This window comes from Phyllostomus discolor, chromosome 10, assembly GCF_004126475.2.
Source record: "Phyllostomus discolor isolate MPI-MPIP mPhyDis1 chromosome 10, mPhyDis1.pri.v3, whole genome shotgun sequence".
Taxonomy (NCBI): Eukaryota; Metazoa; Chordata; class Mammalia; order Chiroptera; family Phyllostomidae; genus Phyllostomus; species Phyllostomus discolor.
In genome coordinates this window covers 60,670,357-60,697,443 of record NC_040912.2, presented here as the reverse complement: position 1 = coordinate 60,697,443, position 27,087 = coordinate 60,670,357, and the positions used below count along the sequence as shown (strand labels likewise).

At 37.5% G+C, this 27,087-nt stretch overlaps 1 protein-coding gene and 1 pseudogene across 1 annotated transcript in view; one reads left to right on the top strand and one right to left on the bottom strand.

The window, feature by feature from the left end:
- Nucleotides 1–27,087, bottom strand: part of FOXP2 (forkhead box P2) — an 852,864-nt gene that overhangs the window by 601,097 nt on the left and 224,680 nt on the right. The gene's annotated exons all lie outside the window — the stretch shown is intronic.
- Nucleotides 2,000–27,087, top strand: LOC114507298 (annotated as a pseudogene).

The window sequence follows — 27,087 nt, the reverse complement described above, 5'->3', positions numbered from 1 at the left end:
AACTAAGTGGTTGGGTTCGTAAGCAGTTTGGGTGATCTGTGGACTTCACTTTAAAACTGATTTTCCCTTTTCTGTCTTAGTGGCTTGAATAGGAAAGGTTTAGATATCTGAAAAGAGGGAAATATCATAATATATTCCCTTCAGCCTGAGTAAAGTATAATGGACCACAAAAGCTTTGGATAGGTGTAGCATGTCTTGTACACCTTCCTCCAGATAAGCCATACCTAAGCCCCTGCCTTTGTCATTTAATGGTTATGATTTAATTGTGCCTTCCAACTCTTTCCAAATCTGTCACCTCCAGAATATAACCAGGATGCCAACGGTCCAGTAATGCCAGCCTTGGGACACCGAGCCTGTGACTTCCTGGTAATAGCCAACCAGCCAGGATTCTGTAAGGTCCTTCCCTTTACAGGCAGGACTCCCTCCGTGCTGCACCCACTTTCAGGGCACCCCAGACCCACGGGTAGGTAAAACAACGTCCATTTCTAGCAGGAAGCAGTTACAAGAAGATGAGACCTTCGTCCATTGTCCTTTAAAAGAATTTAAAGTGGGTATATACCTAAAATGAAAAATTGTTACAAGTTGCAGCCAAGGGGGGAACCCCAAATGGGCATTTGGGACAGAGTCCAGAATTCAAGGTGCCCAGGAAATTTTAGGATGTCTTCACCCCTTCCCCACAGGCATAAGTTGGAGAAGGGACACAAAGAGCAAAATATGCGGGACTGTTTTGTACAGCACCAGTTTTGCAGTTGACCCATGGCATGGTCATTTAACATGCCTATAGCCTTCAGCTGGTCACTTGGATAGGCTGAATGGCTGTGGCCATGCTCTGGGCCAGGGAGATAAAAAGACTCCCCTGCCCAGGATGTGACAGGGAGGCAGGTCCCCCAAGTGGGAGCTTGGAGAAAAATTGGCTCCATAACATGGGGCCACACCTGCCTAGGCCCATGATGACAGCCAGATGGGAGCGGGTACTGGCCTGTCTAGGATCTGTGGGCTGTCTACCAAGCAGCCAACAGTCGCCACCCAGTGGTCCCGAACCCGTGCACCCTCCCGAGCCAGCTTCCCCCAACAGCAACGTGGTTTACCTGCCTTAATCTGAAGGATGCCTTCTCCTGCATTCCTGTGGCACCTTCCAGCCAACCCATTTTCTGCACACAACGGTCAAGACTCAGTTAACCTGAACTAGACTGCCCCAGGGGTTTAAAAACTCCCCAGCCCTGTTTGAGAAGCCCTAGCAGGAGATCCCTCACTAAGGGGGGATAGACCTGACGATTCTGCAGTACATGGACAACCTCCTCCTGGCAGCCCATCCCTAGAACGGTGCCAGGAGGGAACGCACACTCTGCTGAAGTGCCCCCTACAGCCGTCTGCGCAGTCCTCTGTCATGGCCCTTCATGGTGCTCTATCGGGTTCGCCTGCCCCAGTGGCCTGCAAGCTCCCTTGGGGCTCCGGCAATGTCACCAGGTGCAGAGCTCAGCAACCAGGCTTGCCGGAAGTACTCACGGTGTGATCAGGGGCGAGGACAGAAAATGGCAGAGTTGCCAATGCCCTCCAGAACCTTGTCTGATTTCTAAGAAAAATGCTTGTTCTCCTGAGGGAAAGCCAGCCTTCACCCTGCGGCTGTGGAACTCGGCCCTACTACCAGGCTTTGAAGGGTCCGGACATTAAGAAAAAGCCTTCCAAAATATTAAGAGGTGCCTCAGTAATGTTCCTGCCCTTGGACTGTCAAAGCCGGGGCGGCCTTTTAATCTGTACACCCACAAGAGAGACAAGGTAGCCCTTGGGTCCTGACCCAGCCTGTCGGACCATGGCAACACCCGGTGGCTCACCTGTCTAAGCATTTGGACATCTGCTAGCGCCACCAGCTGGCCACCTAATCTGAGGGCAGTCACTGCTGCCATACCCCTCTTGCAAGGGGCACAAGTGGCTGTCGAACCCCAGACTGACTCAATACCAGGGCATCCTCCAAGGAAACCCAAGGGTGCATATTAAGACCATGAAACAAGTCAATCCAGCCACCTACTTACCGGCAGAACTTAAAGAGCTGGACCATGACTGTCTTAGAGTAACTAAAGAAGTCCATGCCAGCCGGCCAGACCTCTAGGACCAGCCCCTGGCCCAACCTGATGTTGTTGTCACCCACTACATGGATGGAAGCAGCTATATAGTTAAAGGCAAAAGTCGCCGAGTGTGCAGACCAGAAAACTAGACTGCCCTGGACAAACTTACTGCTGCAGGAGTCACCCCTTGGATCTACTACAGCTGGGCCAAGACAGCAGCAGATCCCAAAGACGCCAAGGAATAGACCATTGTTCTGCAGGGTACCTGACTTTAATTGGCACCTTTGCAGGAGCATTGACAATTGGACTAGTGACTGTGGCCCCTGAGGAATGGAATCCCTGCAAAGCGGGTCACCCTAGAAATAGTTTGTCTCTGTTTGATCTCTGTATTTGTACTTATTGTATGCTTTGCTTAACAAATGCGGCCCCTGTCTCAGCCCCAACCTGCAAATGTAGTACCCCCAGGCATAGGGTTATGCTCAGAGGTAAAGTGGTCTTTTACTATCTCCTAGGGTCAGCTTTCAGCTCCTCCACTGACATGCCATCGGGTTGCATTCAGTCACAGCAATCCCTCTGCACTTGGGGAGGGAAGGTATACTAGACTAGAGTAACATCCAGGACCATGAAGTACCAGACCCAGAGGTGTCAGGCATATAGGACCCTGCATCCTCCGGACCTTAGTCCTACACCTAGGGCTACAGTGACTCATAGGGCAGCCGCCACAGTGCTAGCCCTCCGGTGGTACCAACACCAGTATCAGCAGTTGTAACCCTCCCAAGGATCTCAGCCTCATAGCCAGGTATTAGTGATGCTAAAAGGGATGAAAACACCTTATAGCATCAAAGGGGGGAATGTGGCAGGAAAAGAAAACTCCAAAAGTTTCTTATGCTCTGTAACTGTAACACTTGCAAAATTTCACACAGGACTGTAAAAGCAGACAAGTCGTAACCAAAGCAACGGCCAGTTACTCAAGGTCGTACACAGACTCCCATGATAAGCTCCTGTGCTCTGTAGCTTCTGCAAATTCCTCCTGCGTTTTCCCTTTGTCTCCCATATAAGGTAGCTGGACCTAACTTCCACATTCAGCTTCTGTAACCTTGCTTCGCCACGTAAGTAGGGAGCCCGGGACTATTTAAACCCCTGGAGAGTGAGGATCGGTGCTCAGAGGATTTGGATGTTAACCACCCCCTCTGGGCCCCGGGTAATAAAGTTTGTGCTTCATTATCTCCCCACGTGTGGGTGGATTTTCCACAACATGAGAACTAACATTAGTCTAGTTTCGTTCTGTTGCATTGTGATTTTCCAATGTTCCCAACACCATTTATTGAAGAGAATTTGTTTCTATTCTATGTTTTTTGGATCCTTTGTCAAAAATTATTTGCCTGTCCCTGTCTGGTATGGCTCAGTGGATTGAATACCAGTCTGTAAACCAAAGAGTCACCAGTTCGATTCCCAATCAGGGCACATGCTTGGTTTGCAGGCTGGGTCCACGGCAAGGCGTGTGCAAAAGGCAACCACACATCAATGTTTCTCTCCTTTTCTTCCTCCCTTCCCCTCTCTCTAAAATACATAAATAAAATTTTAAAATGTATGTTTGCCTATATACATGTGTGTTTATTTATGGACTCTCAATTCTGTTCCATTGGTCAGTGCGTCTGTTTTTCTGCCAATATCATACTGTTTTGATTATTGTCACTTTGTAGTACAATTTGAAACCAGGGCTTGTGATTCCTCTGGCTTTGTTCTTTTTTTTTTTATCATAATTTATTTAGCTATTTGTGGTGTTTTGTAGTTGCATACAAATCTGATAATTTGTTCTAGTTCTTTAAACATTTCTTTGGGATTTTGATGGGGATTGCATTATCCGTATACTGCTTTCAGTAATAACAATTTTAGCTATGTTGAGTCTTCCAAACCATGAACACAAAATGTCTTTCCATTTCACTGTGTCTTTTTCCACCTCTTTTAATAATGCATGTGTACTTCAAATACCTTAATTTTATGCCTAGGTATTTTATTCTTTTTGTTTAAATCAGTTGCAAAAGAGATCATTTTCCATTTCTTTTTCTGAAATTGTATTGTTAGTATATAGGTGTTTTGTACCTTTATTTTGTATCCTAAATATTTGCTGTATTTGTTTATTGTTTCTAATAGTGTTTTAGTGGAGTCTTTAGAGTTTTCTGTATTAAAGAACTATGCCATCTACATAAAGTGACACTTTCACTTCTTCATTCTTAATTTGGGTGTATTTTATTTATCTGTCTTTCCCAATTGCTCTGGCTAGGGCTTCCAAAACTATGTTTAATAGGAGTGATGAGAGTAAATACCCTTGTCTTGTTCCTGGTCTTATATGAAAATGTTTCTGTTTTCCACCATTGAGTATGATATTAGCTGAGTGTTCATCATATATGATCTTTATTATGTTGAGGTACTTCCATACCCATTTTATGGAGTGTTTTAATCTACTGATGTGATCATATGATTCTCATCCTATATATTTTTTTAATGTGGTGCATTACACTGCTCATTTTTTTTATATATTGAAGCATCCTTGTACACTACAGTGAACCCCATTTGAATATGATGTATTATGTTTTTAATATATTGCTGTATTCAGTCTTCCAGTATTTTCATCAGGACTTTTGAATTTGTATTCATTAGAGACACTGGCCTTCAGTTTTCATTTGTGTATGTGTGTTATTTTTGCCAGGTTTTGGTATTAGGGTTATGTTGGCTTCATAAAACATGTTAAGGAGTATTGCCTCCTCTTTGGTTTTTACTAGAAGAGTTTGAGAGGTGTAGGTATCACATTTCATTGAATGTTTGGTAGAATTCACTAGTGAAGTCATTTGGTCAAGGGAAGTAAAGAAGAAAATGAACGAATGGGACTATATCAAACTAAAAGCTCTTGCACAGCCAAAGAAACCACGAACAAAACAAAAAGGGAATCAACCAAATGGGAGAAGGTATTTGCAAACAGTAGCTCTGACAGGGGGTTAATGCACAAAGAACTCATACAACTCAACAACAACAACAACAACAATAACAACACACCCCAAAGAATCCCATTAAAAATGGGCAGAGGACCTAAACAAATGTTTCTTTTAAGAAGACATGCAAATAGCCAACAGATATACGAAAGGGTGTTCATCTTCACTAGCTATTAAGAAAATGTAAATCAAAACTACAATGCAATCTTACCTCACACCTGTTAGAATGACTATTCTCAACAAGACAAGTAATAACAAGAGTTAGAGAGGCTGTGGAGAAAAAAAGAACCCTCATTCGCAGCTGGTGGGAATGTAAACTGGTACAGCCAGTATAGTAAACAGTATGGAAAGTCCTCACAAACTAAGAATGTGTGAGGAACAGTGTGACCATACAAGCTAGCAAACCTTCTTCTGCATATCTACCCCAAGAATTTGAAAACATTTATTCACAAAGATATATGCAGCCCTGTGTTCATTATAGCATTATTCTCATGGTGGCCAAGTCAAGGAAAAACCAAAGTGTTCTTTGATAAATGAATGGTAAAGAAAATGTAGTATACACTCAGTGGAATACTACTCAGCCATATGAAGAGCTGAAATACTGCCATTTGTAATAACATAACTGGTTCTTGAGAATATCATGGTAAGCAAAATAAGTCAGACAGAAAAAGTCAAGAACCATATGATTTCATTCTTATGTGGGATATAAACTGGAAAGCAACAGATGAACAAATAAGACAAACTACAAAAAAAACTTTTAGACACAGACAACAGTGTGCTGGTTACCAGAGGAAAAGAGTGTTGGGGGTAGTAAAGGTGGTCAAATATATAGTGATGGAATAAGTCTCAACTTTGGGTGCTAGATACACAATGCAATATACAGATGAAGTATCATAGAATTGCACACTTAAAACCTGTATCATCTAATTAATCAATATCACCCCAAAATTTTAATTAAAAAAAGGATGATAATAACCACACAATATCACTTAATTAAAACCAATTTAATGTAGAATTCAAAAACAACTTTGAGTTTTCATTTAATCAAACCCCCCCCCCCAAAATAAAAAAAAAGCTTCAGTTGATTTATTCTTCAGATAATGTTTGGGCATTGAAACAATAGGCACTCAGTATAATGAGTATTTTAGAAATGATATGAGTCCATTTAAATTAACCTTAGGATTATTTCAATGAAAGGGAATATTGAACATAGTTCTTTTATTATTGTTGTAGTGGTGATAAAGTTGTGGTATTTATTTAACAAAAAGACTCTGAAAAGCAAAGTCTGAACTGTCATTTTTTCCCCTTGACTTCTCTCCTATGCAGAGATAGCCTGAAATAGATCAAAAAGGGCTACCACCACAGGTTATGGGGAGCTACTTAAAATAATATCTATATCAGGTAAATAATGCTACTTGAAATAATGTTCAATTTAAGTATGTATATTCTTATTGTATATACATAAAAAGGAATACCTTATATTAATTAAAAGTAATAATTATAAAAATAAAGTTATAATGTATATTTAAGAGAAGAAATTAGAATACAAAATGGTATATACTTCATAATTAGAGTCATGAATCCATGTAAGAATATGGACAACAGATACTGCTGTACAGGAATGTAAGCTTACTTATATTTTTCCTATTTTTTATTATGTTGTGATATTTTAAGAAGAAAAAGAAACAAGTACCACCAAGTCCCAAGATAGCATTATGAAAACTTCAATTTTATATCAGCTATGTCTGCAATGTGATTATGCTGTGCCTGTACCATGAAATTAAACAAATGGAGGAAATAAAGGCTGATGTTATTAATCAACTGGAAATAATAAAGGAGCAATATAGTGGAGAGGTAAAAAACTGCAGAAGCCAATAAAATAATTTAAAATGTTTGTGAAGTTATTTTACACTTACAATGAGTTTAACCAAATAAATACAAATATGTTTAAAAAATCATTTTCACAAATAAGGTCACTCAAAACTATGGAAAGTATTTTTTTTTAGTAAAGTAAATGGTTCTAAAGTGCTACCAATGATATAAAACAAATCTAATTGTTGCAACTAAGAAAAACTCAAAAGCAAAAAAAAAAATAATACATTTTAGCATAGCCAAGCTAAGTATATTAAAATTTTAACACTTCTGAAAGGTAAAGCTCATATATTATTATACCTCTTTAAAGTTGTATTTTCTTTACTAGATCTACTAACAAAGTACTACTATTTCCATTTTTATTGTCATAGAAACCAACCTTATGTTCTTCCTACTATTGGGTAAATATTTTATCTTAAAAATGGATCTGTGGTTTAAATGACACAGTTAAAATTGATATAACCTTTATTATTGGAACTTCATGAAATTAAAATTTTGGTTACTAAATGACTTATGGAAATTTGTATAATTAATTTATTTCAAATACAAGCAGTTTTTAAACTAAAATGTAATGGAACTTGTTTGGATTCCATCTAAATGCTGAATCCAGTTAGCATTTCATTTCATGTGGCACTTGTCTAGACTCAAGGTAAGAAAGAAGGGGAAGTAGGGATTCCCATGAGGCAGTAAATGTATCCCGAAATTGTATGAGTTTAGAACACAAACTGGTACCAAAATATATCAAGTATGATTTGATGTAATTGTATAAACATGTGTACTATTGCTGCAGAAATGTGGATGGTTAGGATAAATAATACCCTTAATGACTGAAACTGTCAAATACATATAACTGAAATGGCACACAATAGAACCATGCTGCAATTATTTCAGACAAGTGAATATCATTCTTTCATAGTTAATGTATTTAATGTTGACATTTCTTTGATTTTGCTTAAATTAGATTACTTTTTATTTGTCTTCATTTTTTTTCCCATACTGATCCCATTACTGCTTATTATATGTAGGGGTATGCACTGTGGTCTTCTTGGTGAGCTTCCTGTCTTTAAATACTACACAGCTCTGAAGAGTCACTCTACTGTTGTGTGGAAAAAAATATTTTTGGATTGCCTAAGGGCATTTTTGTATATTCTACTGCTATAAGAAAGGCCTATATTTAAGAGCTGCCTTATAATTTGTACTACTTGCTAAGCAAAGATGTAATGGAGATAATTCTAGGGGTCAGGTTGTGGGCTATCTCTACTTTTCTAACTATACATCTATTTAAACCATAAATTTTGGACTGTGTGGACAGAAATATGTCACGCTACTTTCAGAGAATAGAGGGTACTATAACAAAATTACAGTAGGCTTTTAAATTCAAAGGTAAAAAATAGAAATTTTATAATACACACTATGTGCACATATGCATATTAATTCTGTCTAAGCCTAAAATCATTTCAACCCACTCCTATGAGCCTAATATTTTCTGAAGCATTATGGAAAAAGTGCTCACTTTTTAGTGAAGAGATAAAACAATGATTAATTGTAATATATACAGTCAAGGCATGCATATATTCACAAAATATGATTTTAAATCAAACGGACTGGAATAAAACCTGCTGTCTGCACTCAGATCTAAACTGAGAAGAGTCATTACTTGGGGAAGGACCTGGAATCAACACAAGTTAATACATTTATAGATTAATTTTCACACAGATAATAATAAAGTTTTTCCTAAATTATGTAAATTGTTTTTATAAAAGTGATGGTTTATAAACTGCAGTGAACAGTTATTAAAGTTTGATTTTCATTAGCATTATTTCAGCCTGAGGGCTTTGTGTAAACAGAATCGTATATTTGCTTTCTTTTACTCCATTTAGTTCTTATAGCAGCCCTATGAATATGTTATTGCTGACTCACATTTGTTATTTGGGAGGATTCCATGCCATGTCCTTTATGTATTAATTTTCAGCCACTACAATACTGCTGAATTAATACTATCACCTCTTTTTTAGAAATTAGGAAATAGAGGCTAAGAAATTTACCAGAGATTAAAAGGTAGTAAATGGCATAGATGGAATTTGAATGTAAGTGTCTGGCTCCAAACTCAATTCATTCCCCAACTTTGTACTGACTAGTACTCAGACTCCAACCAGTCATTCCAGCCTCACATGTCTCCCCACTCCCTAACACAAACCTTATAGCCCAGATGTATCACACCTATTCACTTTTTGGCATGCTGCACAACATGCATCTAGTGACTTCATCAACCTTTAGAGTGGTTCAAATTTTACTCGTCTATCAGAACCTAGTTCACATTTACCACCTTTCCCAATACCATTAAAATAGTTCATCATTCTGGCTCCTACAGCATTTTGTTTATACTTCAGTCAAAGAACTTTTATGGTGGAACATTATTATAGTATGTTATATCAATTTTAATTCTATGGAGGTCCAAGAACTATGTCTAATTCATCTTTCCACTTCCTAGCATGAATCGTGATACCCAATTAGGTGATCAGTAAGGTCTACTGATTTTATATCCATTCACATGTAAGGTCATTCACATATTGGAATATTCTTCCCCTGACTGGCAGGAGTGGGAGCCAGCAGACATCAGTATTTTAGTTCCAGTAGCAAGACCACACCTACGGTGTATATGGCTACATCTGTCTTGACTCAATACCATAAAACACATCACATATCAATCTCACTTTAATTGCAATTCCACAACCTCCAAGAAATCTTGTGATTATGATTAGTTTTTAGTTTCCAGTGCTGCTCTGCCTGTAGGAAAATAAAGTTTTTAATGACCAAATTACTCATTTTAAGTTCCTTATACACAGAATTCATGGATTCTATAATATACTAAGCAGTTTTGTCCCTAAAATAAGATAAAATAATTTATTACAATACATTCAGTAAGTATTTTTTTTATTTCTAAACATTAATTTCATAAACTTGGTTAACACAAATCTATCCTCAGAAAGGTCAGTCCATTTTACAGGCTAAGGACTACATCCCAGTTCATGACATGAAATAAATGCTATTGTTGGAGATTTGAAGATAGCTACAGAATTGGTGGAAGCTGCAACCACTTTCGCCCAGCCCCAACTCAGATTTACAGCTAACATACAGAGCAATCATCTTGAACAACCAACTTAAAGCCAGGAGATATGAAATTTAATGGCCTATATGTTTGTAATATTATAACCAAGAAGTACAGTAGAAGCTACATAGAGACTGGTATGAAGGGTTGAGATTCCGATGGGGATATCCACTTCATATAGGTATAGCAGCATCTGAGAAGCTGGCGAAATGTCACGGCTGCAGAACTCCTTTCCCCTAGAAGCATGAAGTCTTGACCACACCCAGAGGTCCTCAACCCAGAGCAAGAGAGATGGGCAGAGGAGTTTGTGTAGCATCTAGTGGTGAGAGCCAGTGGGGATCTACCCTCACAGGGTAGAGCACTGCTATTACAGCATCAATCTGAGAAGTTCATGGTCCAGACTCTTGGGTCCTGTGGAAGCATCTGTTGGCTACACCCAGCAGTAACTTTTAGAACATCCTCTATTTCCTGGTAAGGCTTTTGACAGAGACCCACACAGTGACTAAACTGTGTGTCTCTGGAAAGAGGACAGGTTCCCCACACTACAAGTGCACAAACACTGCTCCTCCTTGAGCATTTGAGCCAATTGGTCTGCCCAGTCCTGCTGAGTTCAAAGGTACAGAGGATCTATGCAGGGCTGGAAATTTGGGTCCCAATCTGCTAAGACCAACCATGTGGAGAGATCAGAGCACAGCAAAATGCTGTGATTTTTGGCCCATACTGCTTGGTTCTGTGGCATGCCAAGGAGGCAAACAGAGCTGGGATTTTCAGACTGTCTCCTGGAGAGGATACTTTTCAGGAGCCAGATGGGAGTGTTCTGGGCTTCATGGTTGTATTATGGGGAAGCTAATCTAATCTCTGCTGTGAGTTCAGCCTAAGGTACCCCAAGCAGGGGAAAAAGTGCCTGCCCGCTCCTAATGGTATGTGTGCACCACCCCCAATCAGAAACTGTTTGAATCAGCCCTGCTAAGTCCCAGATAATCCTGCTGGGTGCACTTGCATGGGAAGAAGGAAGGTCAGCATGGAGCAAGGACATTCAAAGTGGGAGACCTCAGGAGGCTATTTTCTGGGAGCAGAACACAGAGCATGACCCATTCACAGGGTACACAAGCATCACCTCAAATTGGAGACTTTTTTGATCTGCTGCCCTGATTCCTGGGCAGCTGAGCTTGCTCCTACAAATGGGATGGCTGGGTATACAAAACTTAAATCTGCAGTAAGCCTGCTAGGGGAACTGGAGTTGGAAAATCTGGAAGAGACTGAGGGGTTTGGCTTTGAAGCAGGAGCTACTATTCTGTCCTTGAGTATCTGACCCTGTGACCCCCCAAGTAGGAGACCTGGTAGCTCTATCTCAACTAGACAACGATCACCCTACAGTCTCTCATCAAATGGCTCTTGAGAAAGGCCAGGCAACCTGATGGGATGATGGAGTAGATGAAAGGTGTAGGTGGACCTCAAGAAGCCTCAGTCCTTTTACAGATCAGCACCCAGCTCTAAGTAGAAAGACACTGACACTTATACAGATTGGCCCCTCACATACACACACAGGTCCAGTAGAGAGACACAAACAGCACACAGCTTGGTAGCTTGATGTGTGCACAAGCCCACAGTGTCACAGCATTATGGATGGGATGCAGGACAAATTCACAGGAACTACTGATTCCTGTGGAGGAAAAGAGGCAGGTCACTCTCTCAAAGGAAGAGCACAGCGTGCCCTTGCCTAGACAGGCTTTTATTGGGTTTAATTTGTGCGGGAATACAGGCACAGCTTATTAGTCATTGTCAAGCAGTAAGGATCAAATGATAGATAGCATACAAAGAACTATTAGGGCTCATTCTGCATCAGGGTCTATTAGCTAAAAGGCTACAAAACTTTGGGAAACAAACTCATTTCCTGCTCAGGCCTTTATCATTTAATTAAGAGCATTCTTAGCAAAGCAGGCTTCACAGTATTTTAGATGTTCTTTCTCAGGCCTGATAAAGAACATCTTTTAGATGTTCTAAAAGATGTTCAGGCCTTTAAAGAACACCCAGGGAGCCCATCCTTTCTAGCACAGGGCCGCACTGCCCTCTATCATTGTTTCAGGCTTAAGTCGGGCAGAGGAAGCAAGATAGCCAAGAAATTAGGAGACTTCTCGCAGGCAGAATGAGGACTCAGGCTTTGTCAAAGCTGAGGGGTGAGAGTCCATCACACCCTTTCTCCATAGTCCCCCATGTCCTTCCCTGGGGCCTCCATGTGATCATGCCTGTCTTAGATCAATCCTCCCTTGAGGAATCTTACCCGTCATTGGCTAACCAACCAAGCATTGGGGGCCAGGCAAGGTGAAATAAAATGGGAAGAGGAGGTGCTCCTGCCAAGGAGATAAACTTTGTCTCCTCAGTGACTTATGGTCCCAAGGTCTCTCACTCAGCCTTAGTCATGGCGGGTTACAGATTCTGAAGCCAGGCATGGGGGCTCTCAACAGTAGCTTCACACAAGTAGCCCAGGGCTGGTTACAGAACACTATATCTAAATTCCACTCACGCAGACCCAGAACAAACACAACAGGTGATGGGCTTTACAAAATACACATTCTTTTCAAATGCACATGGAATATTTTCAAAGATAGACCACATGATAGAACACAAAGCAAGCCTCAACAAATTCAAGAAAAATGAAATTATACCAAGCATTTTCTCTGACCACAAGGGACTGAAACTAGAAACAAACCTCAAGGGAAGAAACCTGAAACACTCAAAATCATGGAGATTGAATAGCATGCTATAAAACAATGAATGGATCAAGAATGAAATAAGGGGAGAAATCAAAAAGTTTCCAGAAACAAATGAAAATGAACTCACAACAACCCAAAACTTGTGGGACACAGCAAAGGCAGTCCTGAGAGGGAAGTTCATAGTGATACAGGCCTACCTAAACAGAGATAGAAACATTTCAAACAAACAATCTAACCCCACATCTACAAGAACTTGAGGAAAAGCACCAAAACAGCCCAGAGCAAGCAGAAGGAAGGAAATAACCAAGATCAGAGCAGAATTAAATGACATAGAGACTAAAAACACAGTTCTAAGAATCAATGAATACATGAGCTGGTTCTTTAAAAAGATAAACAAAATTGACAAGCCTTTAAGCAGGCTCATCAAGAAAAACAGAGAAAGGATCCAAATAAGCACAATCAGAAATGAAAGAGGAGAGATTACAACTGACACCATAGAAATACAAAACATTGTAAGAAATTACTATGAAGAGCTGTATGCCAAGAAATTGGTAAACCTAGGTGAAATGGACAAATTTTTAGAAAAATATAATATATTCCAAACCTCAATAAAAAAGAAGCAGAATGCCTGAACAAACCAATAACAGCAGATGAAATTGAAGCAGTAATCAAAAAACTCCCAACATATAAAAGTCTGGGTCCACATGGTTTCACAGGAGAATGCTACAAAGTATTTAAGGAAGAGCTAATCCTTATCCTTCACAGACTATTACAAAAAATCCAGATTGATGGAAGACTCCCAAACTCTTTTTATGAAGCCAGGATCATCCTAATCCCAAAACCAGATAAAGACAAAACAAAGAAAGAAAATTTCAGACCAATATTGCTGATGAACATAGACACTAAAATTCTCAACAAAATACTGGCAAACCGCATCCAACAATACATTAGAAAGATCATACACCATGAGAAAGTGATATTCATTCCAGGGATGCAAGGATGGTGCAATATTCCCAAATCAGTAACTGTAATATATCACATAAACAAAAGCGAAGAAAATAATCACATGATCATATCAATAGATGTGGAAAAAGCATTTTCAATGCTCTTTTTTTAAAGATTTTATTTGTTTTGTTTGTTTGTTTGTTTGTTTTTTGTTTTGTTTTTTTTTAAGAGATGGGAAGGGAGCGAGAAAGAGAGAGAGAGAAACATCAACGTGTGGTTGCCTCTCACATGACCCCCCACTGGCCTGCAACCCAGGGATGTGCCCTGGCTGGGAATTTCACCTGTGATGCTTTGGTTCACAGCCCACGCTCAATCCACTAAGCTACACCAGCCAGGGCTGGAAAAAGCATTTGATAAAGTACAGCACTCATTTTTGATAAAAACACCCAGCAAAGTGGGAATAGAGGGATCATTCCTCAACATAATAAAGGCCATATATGAGAGACCTACATCCAACATCATACTCAATGGGAAAAAATTAAAATGTTTTCCACTAAGAGCAGGAACAAGACAAAGATGTCCACTTTCACCACTTTTATTCAATATAGTATTGGAAATTTTAGCCACAACGATCAGACAAGAAGAGAAAATAAAAGGCACCCAAATCAGAAAGGAGGAAACAAAACTGTCATTGGTTGAAGATGACATGATAGTGTACCTAGAAAATCTTATAGACTCTGCTGAAAAATGGCTTGACCTCATAAATGAATTTGCCAAAACTGCAGGACAAAAAGTCAATACCCAGAAATCAAATGCATTTTTGTACACCAACAATGAAACAGCAGAAACAGAAATCAAAGGGAAAAAATCACATTTGACACAGCAAAAAGAAAAATAAAATACCTAGCAATAAGTCTACCAAGGAAGTAAAAGAGATGTATAAAGAAAACTACACAGCACTGAAGAAAGAAATTAAGAAATACAGAAACAAATGGAAACATATACCATGTTCATGGATTGGAAGAATTAACATCATCAAAATGTCCACACTACCCAAAGCAATTTACACATTCAATGCAATACCTATTAAAGTACCAATGACATGTTTCACAGAGATAGAACAAACACTTCAAAAATTTATATGGGACCATAAATAACCCCGAATAGCTGCTGCAATTTTGAGAAAGAAGAGCAGAGTAGGAGGGATCACAATACCAGATACAAAACTCTATTACAAGGCCACTGTAATCAAAACAGCCTGGTACTGGCATAAAAACAGGTACATGGACAAATGAAACAGAACAGAGAGCCCAGAAATAAGCCCAAGTCTCCACATTCAATTAATATTTGACAAAGGGGACAGCAACATAAAATGGAGTAAAAAAAGTCTCTTCAAAAAATGGTATTGGGAAAACTGGACAGCTAAGGGCAAAACAAATGAAACTTGAGCACCAACTTATACCATACACAAAAATAAATTGAAGGTGAATAAAAGACGTAAATATAAGCCATGTCACCATTAAAGTCCTAGAGGAGAACTTAAGCAGGAAAATCTCAGATATTTCACGCAGAAAAGTTTTTACTGATACGTCCCCTAGAACAAGAGACATCAAAGAAAGAATAAACAAATGGGATCTCATCAAAATAAAAAGCTTCTCCTTTATTTTAAGGATGCTCAGGAACCTCAGGTGAAAGAAAACAGTATCAAAATTAAAAGAGAACCAATTGTATGGGAAAACATATTTGCTAATGACACCTCAGACAAGGGTTTAATCTCTAAAATATATAAAGATCTTACATGACTCCACTCTAAGAAGACAAGCAAACCAAATAAAAAAAAAATGGGCAAAGGACTTGAACAGACACTTCTCCTAGGAGGACATACCGAAGATACAGAGACACATGAAAAGATGCTCAATATTGCTAGCTATCAGAGAGATGCAAATTAAAACCACAAAGAGATACCACTTTACACCAGTCAGAATGGCCATCATAAACAAACCAACAAACAACAAGTGTTGGAGAGGTTGTGGAGAAAAGGAGGCTCTAGTGCACTGTTGGTGGGATTGCAGACTTGTACAACCACTATGGAAAACAGTATGGGATTTTCTCAGAAAACTAAAAAAGGATCTGCTTTTTGACCCAGCAATTCCACTACTAGGATTATATCCTAAGAACCCTGAAACACCAATCCAAAAGAGCCTATGCACCCCAGTGTTCATAGCAGCACAATTTACAATAGCCAAGTGCTGGAAGCAACCTAAATGCCCATCAGTAAATGAATGGATCAAAAAACTATGGTACATTTATGCAATGGAATTCTATGCAGCAGAAAGAAAGAAAGAGCTCCTACCCTTTGCAACAGAATGGGTGCAACTGGAAAGTATTATGCTAAGTGAAACAAGCCAGGCAGTGGAAAACAAATACCATATGATCTCACCTTTAACAGAAACCTAAACAACAAAACAAAGAAACAAGCAAAATATAACCAAAGACACTGAAATAAAGAACAGACTGACCGAGTTCAGAGGGGAGAGGAGAGGGAATTTCAGGGGAATTTTAGGGGAAAAGGGGAAGGGTTTACAGGAACAAGTATAAAGGATACATGGATAAAAACTAGGGGTGGGTGGAAATGGGATACAGGTGGGGAGCGTTGGGTGGGTGGGTTGAGATGGGAGTAAAAGATAGAAAATTGTACTGCAACAACAATTAAAAAAAAATAAAACAACCAGTAATGGGCTTCAGACCACACCAGAGCTCAATCCAACTAGCTACACAAAGGACACACATGAAGTGGGATTCCAGGAGGCCAAAGATCCTGCTCAGGACAACCCGACCTAAGTTGTAACCCCTACACAATGTCTCATACACAGTAATTGAGGTTTATCCTTATAGTTGCCCAGCCTGAAGGGATGAGTTTATCCAAGCAAAGACAAACAGCATTCAAGATTCAAATACAACAAAGGGTCCACATAAACCAAAAGAAACACTCTGAAAGCTCAAAGTTCAGGTGATCTGGAAGATTATGCCACTGAGCCCAAAAGACACCTTCATCATAAAACCATCAAATAAGTTAGGGAGACATAGCAGATGTATCTAACACACAGAGACAAAATAGAGACAAAGAAAAATTTCCCAAACCAAAGAACATGAAACATCCCCATAAAAAAAGAATGAAGAGAAATGGATGAAATGAAAGCGATAAAAATGTCAGGTGCAGAGCTTAAAAGCAATGGTTATAATATAATAAAGTATTAAAATATGCTCAAAATGTTTATAAGGATGCTCAGGGACCTCAGGTGAAGAATGGATGATGTCAGTAAGAACTTACAGAGAGAGATGTTAAGCATTAAAAAGGACATAGAAACCATAACATAGAACTAGTTAGAAATGAAGAATACAACATCTGGAATGAAGAATACAATAAAGGAAACAAATTTAGGTTGGATGAAACAGAGAATAGTTTTAGCAAATTAAAAGGATAAAATGACAGTACTCATCCAAAGAGGACATGAAAATCAAAAGAGAATTAAGAGAAATGGGGAAAGCCTTAGGGACCTCTGGAACAACAACAAGCATAATGACATCTGCATAATAGGGGAACTAGAAAGAGAAGAGAGTGAACAAGGGCTAGAGAACCTGTTTGAGGAAATAATGGCTGAAAACTTCCCTAACAGTAAAGAAAAATGTCACACAATTTCAGACACAGTCACACAGAGTCCCAAACAAGAACCCAAAGAGACCCATACTGATACACAACATAACTGAAATAGCAAAGGTTAAAGACAGAGAGTGAATCTTAATGGCAGCAAAAAAGAAAGAGTTAGTTACTTACAAGAGCGTTCTCATTAGGATTTCATGTGATTTTTCAATGGAGGGACCTCTGGCTAGAAGGGACTGGCATAATGTATTCAAAATGATGAAAAATAAGGATGTGCAACCAAACTACTCTAACCAGCAAGTCTATCATTTAAAATGGAAGGTGAAATAAGGAATTTTCCAGACAAAAAAAGAAGTGCTAATGAAACCAGCATTGTGAGAAATGTTAAAGAGAATGCTTTAAAAAGAAGAACTAAAGAGAGAGGAACATAGGTATAAAGACAAAAATAAATAAGCACAAATCAATAACCTTAAACATAAGTGGATTAAATGTGCCAATCAAAGACATAGGATAGCTGAATGAATAAGAAAACATGACCTTTATATATGTTCTCTACAAGAGACCCACATTGGAACAAAAGATTCAAACAGGCTGAAAGTTAATGGATGGAAAAACATTCCATCCTAATGGAAATGAAAAAAAATGCTGGTGTAGCAATACTTATATATGAGAAAATAGGCATGAAAACAACAGCCATGACAAAAGACAAAGAAGGACACTACATAATACTAAAGGGATCAAATCATGAAGAGGATATGACCCTTGTAAAACATTTATGCAGCCAATATTGGGGCAAATAAATATATAAAGAAAATCTTTGTAGACTTCGAGGAAGAGATTGGCAGCAGTAAAATCCCCATAGTAGGGGATTTTAACAACCAAATCGCATAAATGGATGGATTTTCCAAACAAAAATTTAATAAGGAAATAGTGACCTTAAATAGCAAACTACACTGGGCAGATTTAATTAATATCTACAGATGACTTCATACAAAAAATAGCAAAGTATACATTATTTTCAAGTGCACATGGAATATTTTCAAGACCAGACCACGTTAGGATACAAAATAAGCATTAGCAAATTCAAGGAGATTGAAATCTTGTCAATATTTTTTAACCTTTTTAAAAATTTTAGTGTTCAAGTATAGTTGTCTGCCTTTTTCCCCACCACTCCCTCCACCCCAGCCATCCCCATCTCTCTGTCCCAATTCTACCCCCCTTGGTTTTGTCAATGTGTCCTTTATAGTTGTTTCTAAAAACCCTTGACCCTTTCCCCCCCATTGTCCCCTCCCACCTCCCTTCTGGTTACTGTTAGTTTGTTCTTAATTTCAACATTTCTGGTTATATTTTGCTTGCTTGTTTGTTTGTTGATTAGGTTCCACTTAAAGGTGGGACATATGGTATGTGTCTTTTACCACCTGGCTTATTTCTCTTAGCATAATGCTTTCCAGTTCTATCCATGCTGTCACAAAGGATAGAAGCTCCTTCTTTTTTCTGTTGCATAGTATTCCATTGTGTAAATGTATCATAATTTTTTGATCCATTCATTTACTGATGGGCATCTAGGTTGCTTCCAGCACTTAGCTATTGTAAATTGTGCTGCTATGAACATTGGGGTGCAAAGGGTCTGCTGGATTGATATTTCAGGGTCCTTAGGATATAATCCCAGCAGTGGAATTGCTGGGTAAAAAAGAAGTTCTATTTTTAGTTTTTTGAGGAAATGCCATACTGTTTTCCACAGTGGCTGCAGCAGTCTGCATTTTCACCAACTGTGTACTAAGGTTCCCTTTCCTCCATGACCTCTTCAAAACTTGTTTGTTGGTTTGTTTATGATGGTCATTCTGACAAGTGTGTAGTTGTATCTCATTATGGTTTTAATTTGCATCTCTCTGATAACTGGTGATGCAGAGCATCCTTTCATACATCTCTGGTCCCTCTGTATGTCCTCCTCGGAGAAGTGTCTGTTCTGGTCCTTTGCCCATTTTTTAATTGGATTGTTTGTCTTCCTGGTGTGGAGTCATGTGAATTTTTAATATATTTTGGGGATCAAAGTCTTACTAAGGTATCATAGGCAAAAATAGTTTCCCATAAGGTTGGTTCCCTTATCATTTTGCTGATATTTTCTTTAGCTGTGCAGAAGCTTTTTAATTTGATGTAGTCCAATTTGTTCATTCTTTACTTTGTAGCTCTAGCTCTAACAAACATATCAGTGCAAATATTGCTGTGTGGAATAAAGTATATATATTTTTTAATTTTGAAAAACTAGAAAAACAATAACAAAGCTAACAATAATCAGAAGGAAGGGGGTATTAATTATCACAGTAAAAATAAATGACATAGAGACTAAAAAAATAAGTAAAAAAGATCAGTGAAGCTAAGAGCTAGTTCTCTAGAAAGATAATCAAGATCGAAAGACCTTTAACCAAAATCATCAACAAAAAAGGGGGAGGAACCAAAATAATAAAATCAGAAATGATGGAGGAGAAGTAAAAACTTATGACACAGATATACAAATGATTGTAAAAAATTACTATGAACAACTATATGCCAACAAATTGGACAACCTGGGCAAAATGGATAAATTTCTAGACACATACAATCTTTCAAAAGTAAATCAGAAAGAAGCATAAAAATCAATAGACTGATTACAGCTAACAGAATTGAAGCACTAAACAAAAAGCTCCCACCTAACAAAAGTCCAGGACTAGATGGCTTCACAGGAGAATATTAGCAAACATTCAAAGAATAACTAATACTTATCTTTCTCAAATTATTCCAAAAAATTCAATAGAAGACAAAACTTCCAAGCTCTTTTTACCAAGCCAGCATTATTCTAATTCCAAAACCAGATTAAGACATTACAGAAAAAGAAAAATAGGCCAATATCCCTAATTAATATAGATGCTAAAATTCTCAACATAATATTAACAAAATGAATCCAGCAATACATTTAAAAAATCATGCAACATGGTGAACTGGGATTTATCCCATGGATGCAAGGGTAGTAAAACATTCACAATCAAGAACTGTGATACATTACATAAAAACTTGGAAGATAACAATTATAATGATCTTATCAATAGATTTAGAAAAAAAGCATTTGATAAAATCCAGCACCCATTCATAATAAAAACTCTCAGCAGCCCTGGCTGGTGTGGATTAGTGTATTGAGCACTGGTCTGTGACTTGAAAGGTCACCAGTTTGATTCCCAGGTAGGGCACAAGCCTGAGGTGTGACCCACATTTCCAGTTGGAGGCATGTGAGAAGCAGCCAATCTGTGTTTTTCTCATACATCTGTTTTTCTCCCCCCCTTTCTCCCTTTACTCTCCTCTCTCTAAAAATAAATAAATAAAATCTTAAAAAAAAACACTCAGCAAAGTGGGAATAGAGGGATAATACATCAACATAATAAAAGGCATATATAAAAAATTCTACAACCCACATCATCATCAATCTGGCAAAAATTAAGTGTTTCTCTTAAGATCAGGAACAAGACAGGGAAGCCTACTTTTACCACTCTTATTTAACACAATACTAGAAGTCCTAGCCACAGCAATCAGACAAAAAGAAGAAATAAAAGGCACCCAAATTGCAAAGAAATAAGTAAAACTGTCATCATTGACAGATGACATGATATTGTAAGCAGAAAATCCTAGACTCCACTAAAAAATTACAATATCTAATAATAAACTTGACAGAACAATTTATTTTACTATTGCAACAAAATAAACAAGGACTTAGGGATAAATTTAACCAAGAAGGTAAAAGACCTGTACTGGGAACTAAAGGACATAGAAAGAACTAATTGAGGAAGTTACAAACAAGTGAAAGCCTATACTTTGTTCATGGGCTGGAAGAATTAATATCATTAAAATATCCACACTACCAGTAGAAGTCAATGCAATTCCCATTAATATACCAGTGGCATATTTCACAGATCTAGAAAAGATATTCAAAAAATTGTATGGAACCAGAAAAGACCCTGAATAGACTCAGCAACTTTGAAAAAAAAAGTTGGGGGTACCACAATACCTGTTATGAAACTATACTATACAGCCAGTGTAATCAAAACTACCTGATATTGGCATAAGAACTGGTACATAAATCATTGGAACAGATCAGAGAGCCCAGAAATTAACCCATATACTATGGTCAGTTAATATTTGATAAAGAAGGTAAGGACATACAATGGAGTAAAGAAAGCCTTTTCAATAAATGGTGTTAGGAAAACTGGACAGGTACATGCAAAAAATGAAACTAGACCTCCAACTTATACCATGCACAAGAATATACTTAAAATTATTAAATGACTTAAAAGTAAGTCATGAGACAACACACATTCTAGAAGAAAACATAGACAGTCAAGTTTCAGACATCTCACATAGAAATATTTTTTGATATATCTCATAAGGCTACAGAAACAAAGGAAAAACAAACAGGACTACACCAAATTGAAGGCTTCCACACAGCTAAAGGAAAAGTCAACAAAATGAAAAAGCAATCCACTGTATGGGAGAATATATTTGCCAATGATACATCTGATAAGAGTTTAATTTCCAAAATATATAAACTCAACACCAGGAACACAAGCAATCCAAACTTTTTAAAAATGGGCCAAGGACCGGAATAGACACTTCTCCACAGTGGACACAGAGGTGGTCAATAGACATATGAAAAAAATGCTCAACGTCACAAATCAACAGAGAAGTGCAAATTAAAGCTACAATGAAATATCACCTCACATTTGCCAGAATAGTTACTATCAATAAATCAACAAACAAGTATAAAAGAAGATGTGGAGAAAAGGGAACCTTAGTGCAGTGTCAGTGGGAATGAAAACTGGTGCAGTCGAAAACTGTGGAACGAAACTGGTGGGAACGAAAACTGTGGAAAATGTATGGCGTTCACTCAAAAAATTAAAAATGGGGACCTGTCTTTTCACCCAGTGATCCCACTTCAGGGAATATATCCCAAATATCCCAAAACACTAATTAAAAAGAATTCATGCTCTTAAGCCATATCTAGATATTGGAAAACAAAACATCATGGTACTGGAAAAAAATAAACACAGAGATCAATGAAACAAAAAAGACCAGAAGGAATTGGTAATGACCAGAGGGATGAATATACAATTGAGCAAAAGCAGTCTCTGTATATTGGTAATATATAATTACCAATATACAATTGGTAATTGTATATTTACCATCCCTCATATGGTAAATATAAAATTACCATATAATACAACAATCCCACTTATGGGCATTTATCAGAAAAAAATCAAAACAATAATTCAAAAAGAAATATACACTTCTATATTCATTTCAGAATTATTTATTATAAATGTTATATAAAAGCAACCTAACTGTCCATTGATAAAGAAGAGATGGTATACATATGCAATGAAATAATAGTCAAACATAAAAATAATGAAGAAAGGACTCATGAACATGAGTGATTGCTGGGGGTGTGGTATAAAGGTACTAAATAGTAATGGAAAAATACAATAAGTATTTTTTTAAAAATGAAATGTTGCCTTTTGTGACAACATTCATGGACTGAGAGGGTATTATGCTAAGTGAATAAGTCACAAATAGAAAGACAGATACATGATCTCACTTAGAATCTCACATAGAATCTAGAAAACAAAATAAATGAACAAATGTAACAGAAATAAACTACAGAGAACAAACTGTTGGTTGCCAGATGGGAAATGAAAAAGGTGAAAGGATAAAGAGGTACAAATTAGCAGTTACAAAATAATTATAGGGGTATAAAGTACAAGCAGGGAATATAGTCAGTGATATTGTAATAACTGTGTGTAGTGCCCTATGGGTACTAGACTTACCAGGAGATCACTTTGTAAGTTATGTAAATGTCAAACCACTATGCTGTACACCTGAAACTAATATAATATCGAATGTTAGCTGTAACTGAAAAGTAGAATAGTTAAAAAATAAAATGTAATACTTAGCTACATAATCAAGACAATATAATACCAACATAAGAATAGACATGTAAACTAATGAAATAAAATTGAGAGTATAGAAATAAACTCTTACATTTATTGCCAATTGATTTTTAATAAGGGAAGAAAATTCAATGATAAAAGAATAGTATTTTCAACAAATGGTTCTGGCAGCACCAGACATACAAATGCAAAAGAGTGAACTTGGACCCCTTCCTCACAAGATGCATAAAAATTAAATCAAATTGAATCATATAGCTAAATATGAGAGCTGCAACTATAAAATTCTTAGAATACATAGGAGTCAATATTTATGACCCCCACATTATGTAATGAATTATTAGACTTGGCATCAAAAGCACAAGTGATGGAAGGAAGGAAGAAAGGAAGGAAAGAGGGAGGAAGGAAGAAACTGTACTTTGTTAAAATTTTAATTTTTTTGCTTCAAAAGATATCATAAAGAATTGAAAAAAAGCCACAGAAATGGAGAAAATATTTTTAAATTATAGATCTGATGAGACTAGTACCCAAAACACATAAAGAATTCTTACAACTCAACAATAAAAATACATATAACCCATTTTTTTAAATGACACAAGTTTTGAGAAGGTATTACTCCAGAGAAGAAATGATCAGCACAGTAAAAGTTGCCAACATCATTGGTGATTAAGGAAACAAAAATTAAAATACAATGAAATACTACTTCACACCCTCTAAGATGGCTCAAATTAAAAAAGACAGACTATAATAAATGAAAATTCCCACATTGTTAGTGGGATTATAAAGTAGTGTGTCCACTTTTGATAACAATTTGGCAGTTCCTGAAAATTTACATATGATGTTACTGTACGAATCCAAAGTGTGTATGTAAGAGAACTGAAAATGTATATTCTAATAAAAACATAAATGCTCATTGCAGCATTATTTACAATAGCCCAAAATTAGAAATAATCCAAATGTCCCTCAACTAATGAATAAACAAATGGAGTGCATCTATACAGTGGAATATTATTTAGACATATCAAGGGAATGGCATACTGATACATGCTGTAACATGGATGAACTTTGAAAACATTACACTAAGTGAACAAGGCTAGGTATAAAAGTTGAATATTGTATGATTCTATTTATGAGATGTCTAGAATAAGGAAATCCATATAAACAGAAAATAGAATAGTGGTTTCCAAGAGCTGGGAAGAGGGGAAGGTGTCTTGAGGAGACTTATCTAAGATCTCAAACATAGTTAATGCTAATGCCAGAACTACAATTTTAAATAAACAAACTATAGAACTTCCAGACAATAGAATATTATTCAGTGTGAAAAAGAAATAAGATAACAAACTATGAAAAGTCATGAAAAAAACTGAAATGCATATTACTAAGTGAAAGAAATCAATCTGAAAAGGCTGCATACTGTATGATTCCAACTACATAACATGGAAATGACAAAACAATGGAGACAGTAAAAACATCAGTAGTTGCCAGTGGTTATGGGGGGTAAATAGGCAGAGGACAGGATTTTTAGGGCAAGGAAACTACTTTATATGATAACATAATGATAGATATTGTACATTTCATTACATATTTATTCCAACTCGTAGGATGTACAACATCAAAAGTGAACCCTTATGTAAGGGTTCTATGAAACTATGAAACTTGGGTGATGATAATGTCAATGTAGGTTCATCAGTTTTAACAAGGGTATATGATTTATTGTAACTTTGGTGGGGGTTGTTGATAATGGAGGCTATGCATGTGTGGGTGTAGGGAGTATTTGGGAAATATCTCTACCTTTTCAATTTTCCTATGGAACTAAAATTGTTCTAAAAATAAAGTCTTAATTTAAAAGATTAAGGGATAATTAAAAGTGACAAATATATGAAAAGACATTCAGAATCAGATGCAGCAATGTAATAAACTGGTTTTTGTGAAAAAGTATATGGCTGGTTTTAACAGACTTGAAACAGGTAATGGAATTCATTAATCCATTTCTTAGAAACCTATAAATGTTACATGTTACAAATGTATAGCCCAGTGTCTTACACAGAGAAGAAACTAAATAAATATTTCTTGAAGAAAGAAAAAGACAGAGACAGAGACAGAGACAGAGAAGAGAAGGAAGGAAGGAAGAAATAAATAAGGAGAGAACAGTTCTCAGGGAAGATTGAGGAAGTTTCCTTTCCTCAAAATGTTTGTAACTAAATATCTTGAAATTTGTTGATTTATTTAGACCAAAAAGCCCAAATATCTGATTGTATTACAGTACTATCAAGTGCAGTTTCATATTTATAATAAGTTAATTGCCCTGTCTCCATATTCTTGTTCCTTATGGAATTTTCAGCCATTGCTTAACTGTAGTACTTAAGTGCTGAATATAATAGGTCATCTTTTTATTAAACTGAAACCTATTATGGTTGCAACCTCTATAGTGACTCTAAGACTATATTATCAGGTGTATGGTCCAGAAATCCTTTTAATAAAAGTAAATATCTAGTTTGTATAGCAGATGTGTAGCAGAAAAAAACTACAATCTTTGTATAAACAAGGTAGATATAACTAAATAAGAAACAAAATACATTAGTATAATTATAAATTCAAAATTTGTATGCTTCTCAAGTCTCTTCAGTAAGTTATCTACTAATTGTGAAGGGCACTTATTTGAAATGGTCAGTATTCGGAATAAAAAACATTTTAAGTAGTAAGATTATTGAGAAAAAAAAGTGACTTAAAAATAAATTACCTTCAGCTCAAGCTAGCATGATCTGCTAGGTCTCCCAGAACATCCTTGGAAGAGGCCACTCAAGCTGGATGAACCCCTTTGGCAGCCTCAGACAGACCTTGAGGTGGATGACTTAGATATTACAGGCCACACACTGTGTCTGCTCCCAGGGAACTATCATCATTGACAATAAATGCTACCTCTTTATCCAGAAACAGGGTGAGGGCAGGACTGGGGGAAGGCCCAATGAGAAGCAGACATGCATAGCCTCTTCCATCACCCCAACATCATTTGCCTTAGAGTTTTCTGTCTGAGAGAGCAGGACACACCACCAGTCCTGGCTGTTGCTATTCTACAAGAGAGGTACACTGTGTAATGAGATAGAAAGACTGAAAGACAAAGGTAACTTCTTGGCTGAAAATCAAATCCTTTATCTGCTGTTGGGTATCTATAGAGGCTTTAATGCAATTCATGCCCAGGGTTATGCCCACAGGGACCTAAAACACACCAGTACCTTACTTGGAGATGAGTGGAAGCTTGTTGTAATGGACTTGGGTTCCATTAATCAAGCATGCATCCATGTGGAGGGCTTCTGCCAGACTCTGGTGCTAGAGAACTAGGCCCCCCAGCAGTGCACCATCTCCTACCTGGCTCTAGATCTCTTCCCAGTGCAGAGCCACTATGTCATTGATGTATGGATTGATGTCTGGCCCTTAGGCTGTGTGTTATATGCTATGATGTTTGGGGAAGACCCTTATTGACATGGTGTTCTAGAAGGGTGACAGTATGGTCCTTACCGTGCAAAACCACCTGCAAAGACCCAGGCATTCTTTAGTAATGTGGCAGTGGCTGGCCTCCATGGTATCTGTGAACCCCCACTAGTGTCCTCACATTACTCTCCTCCTTGGTCAGTCGAAGGCATAGCAAACCCAGGCTCTGAGACAGCATATACCCAAATCTGAACAAAACAGTGGATATGTTGAGAAAGTCTCCCCCTCCCCCAATCTATGTGTGAAAACAAGCCAACATCTCTCACTGGAATCTAGGT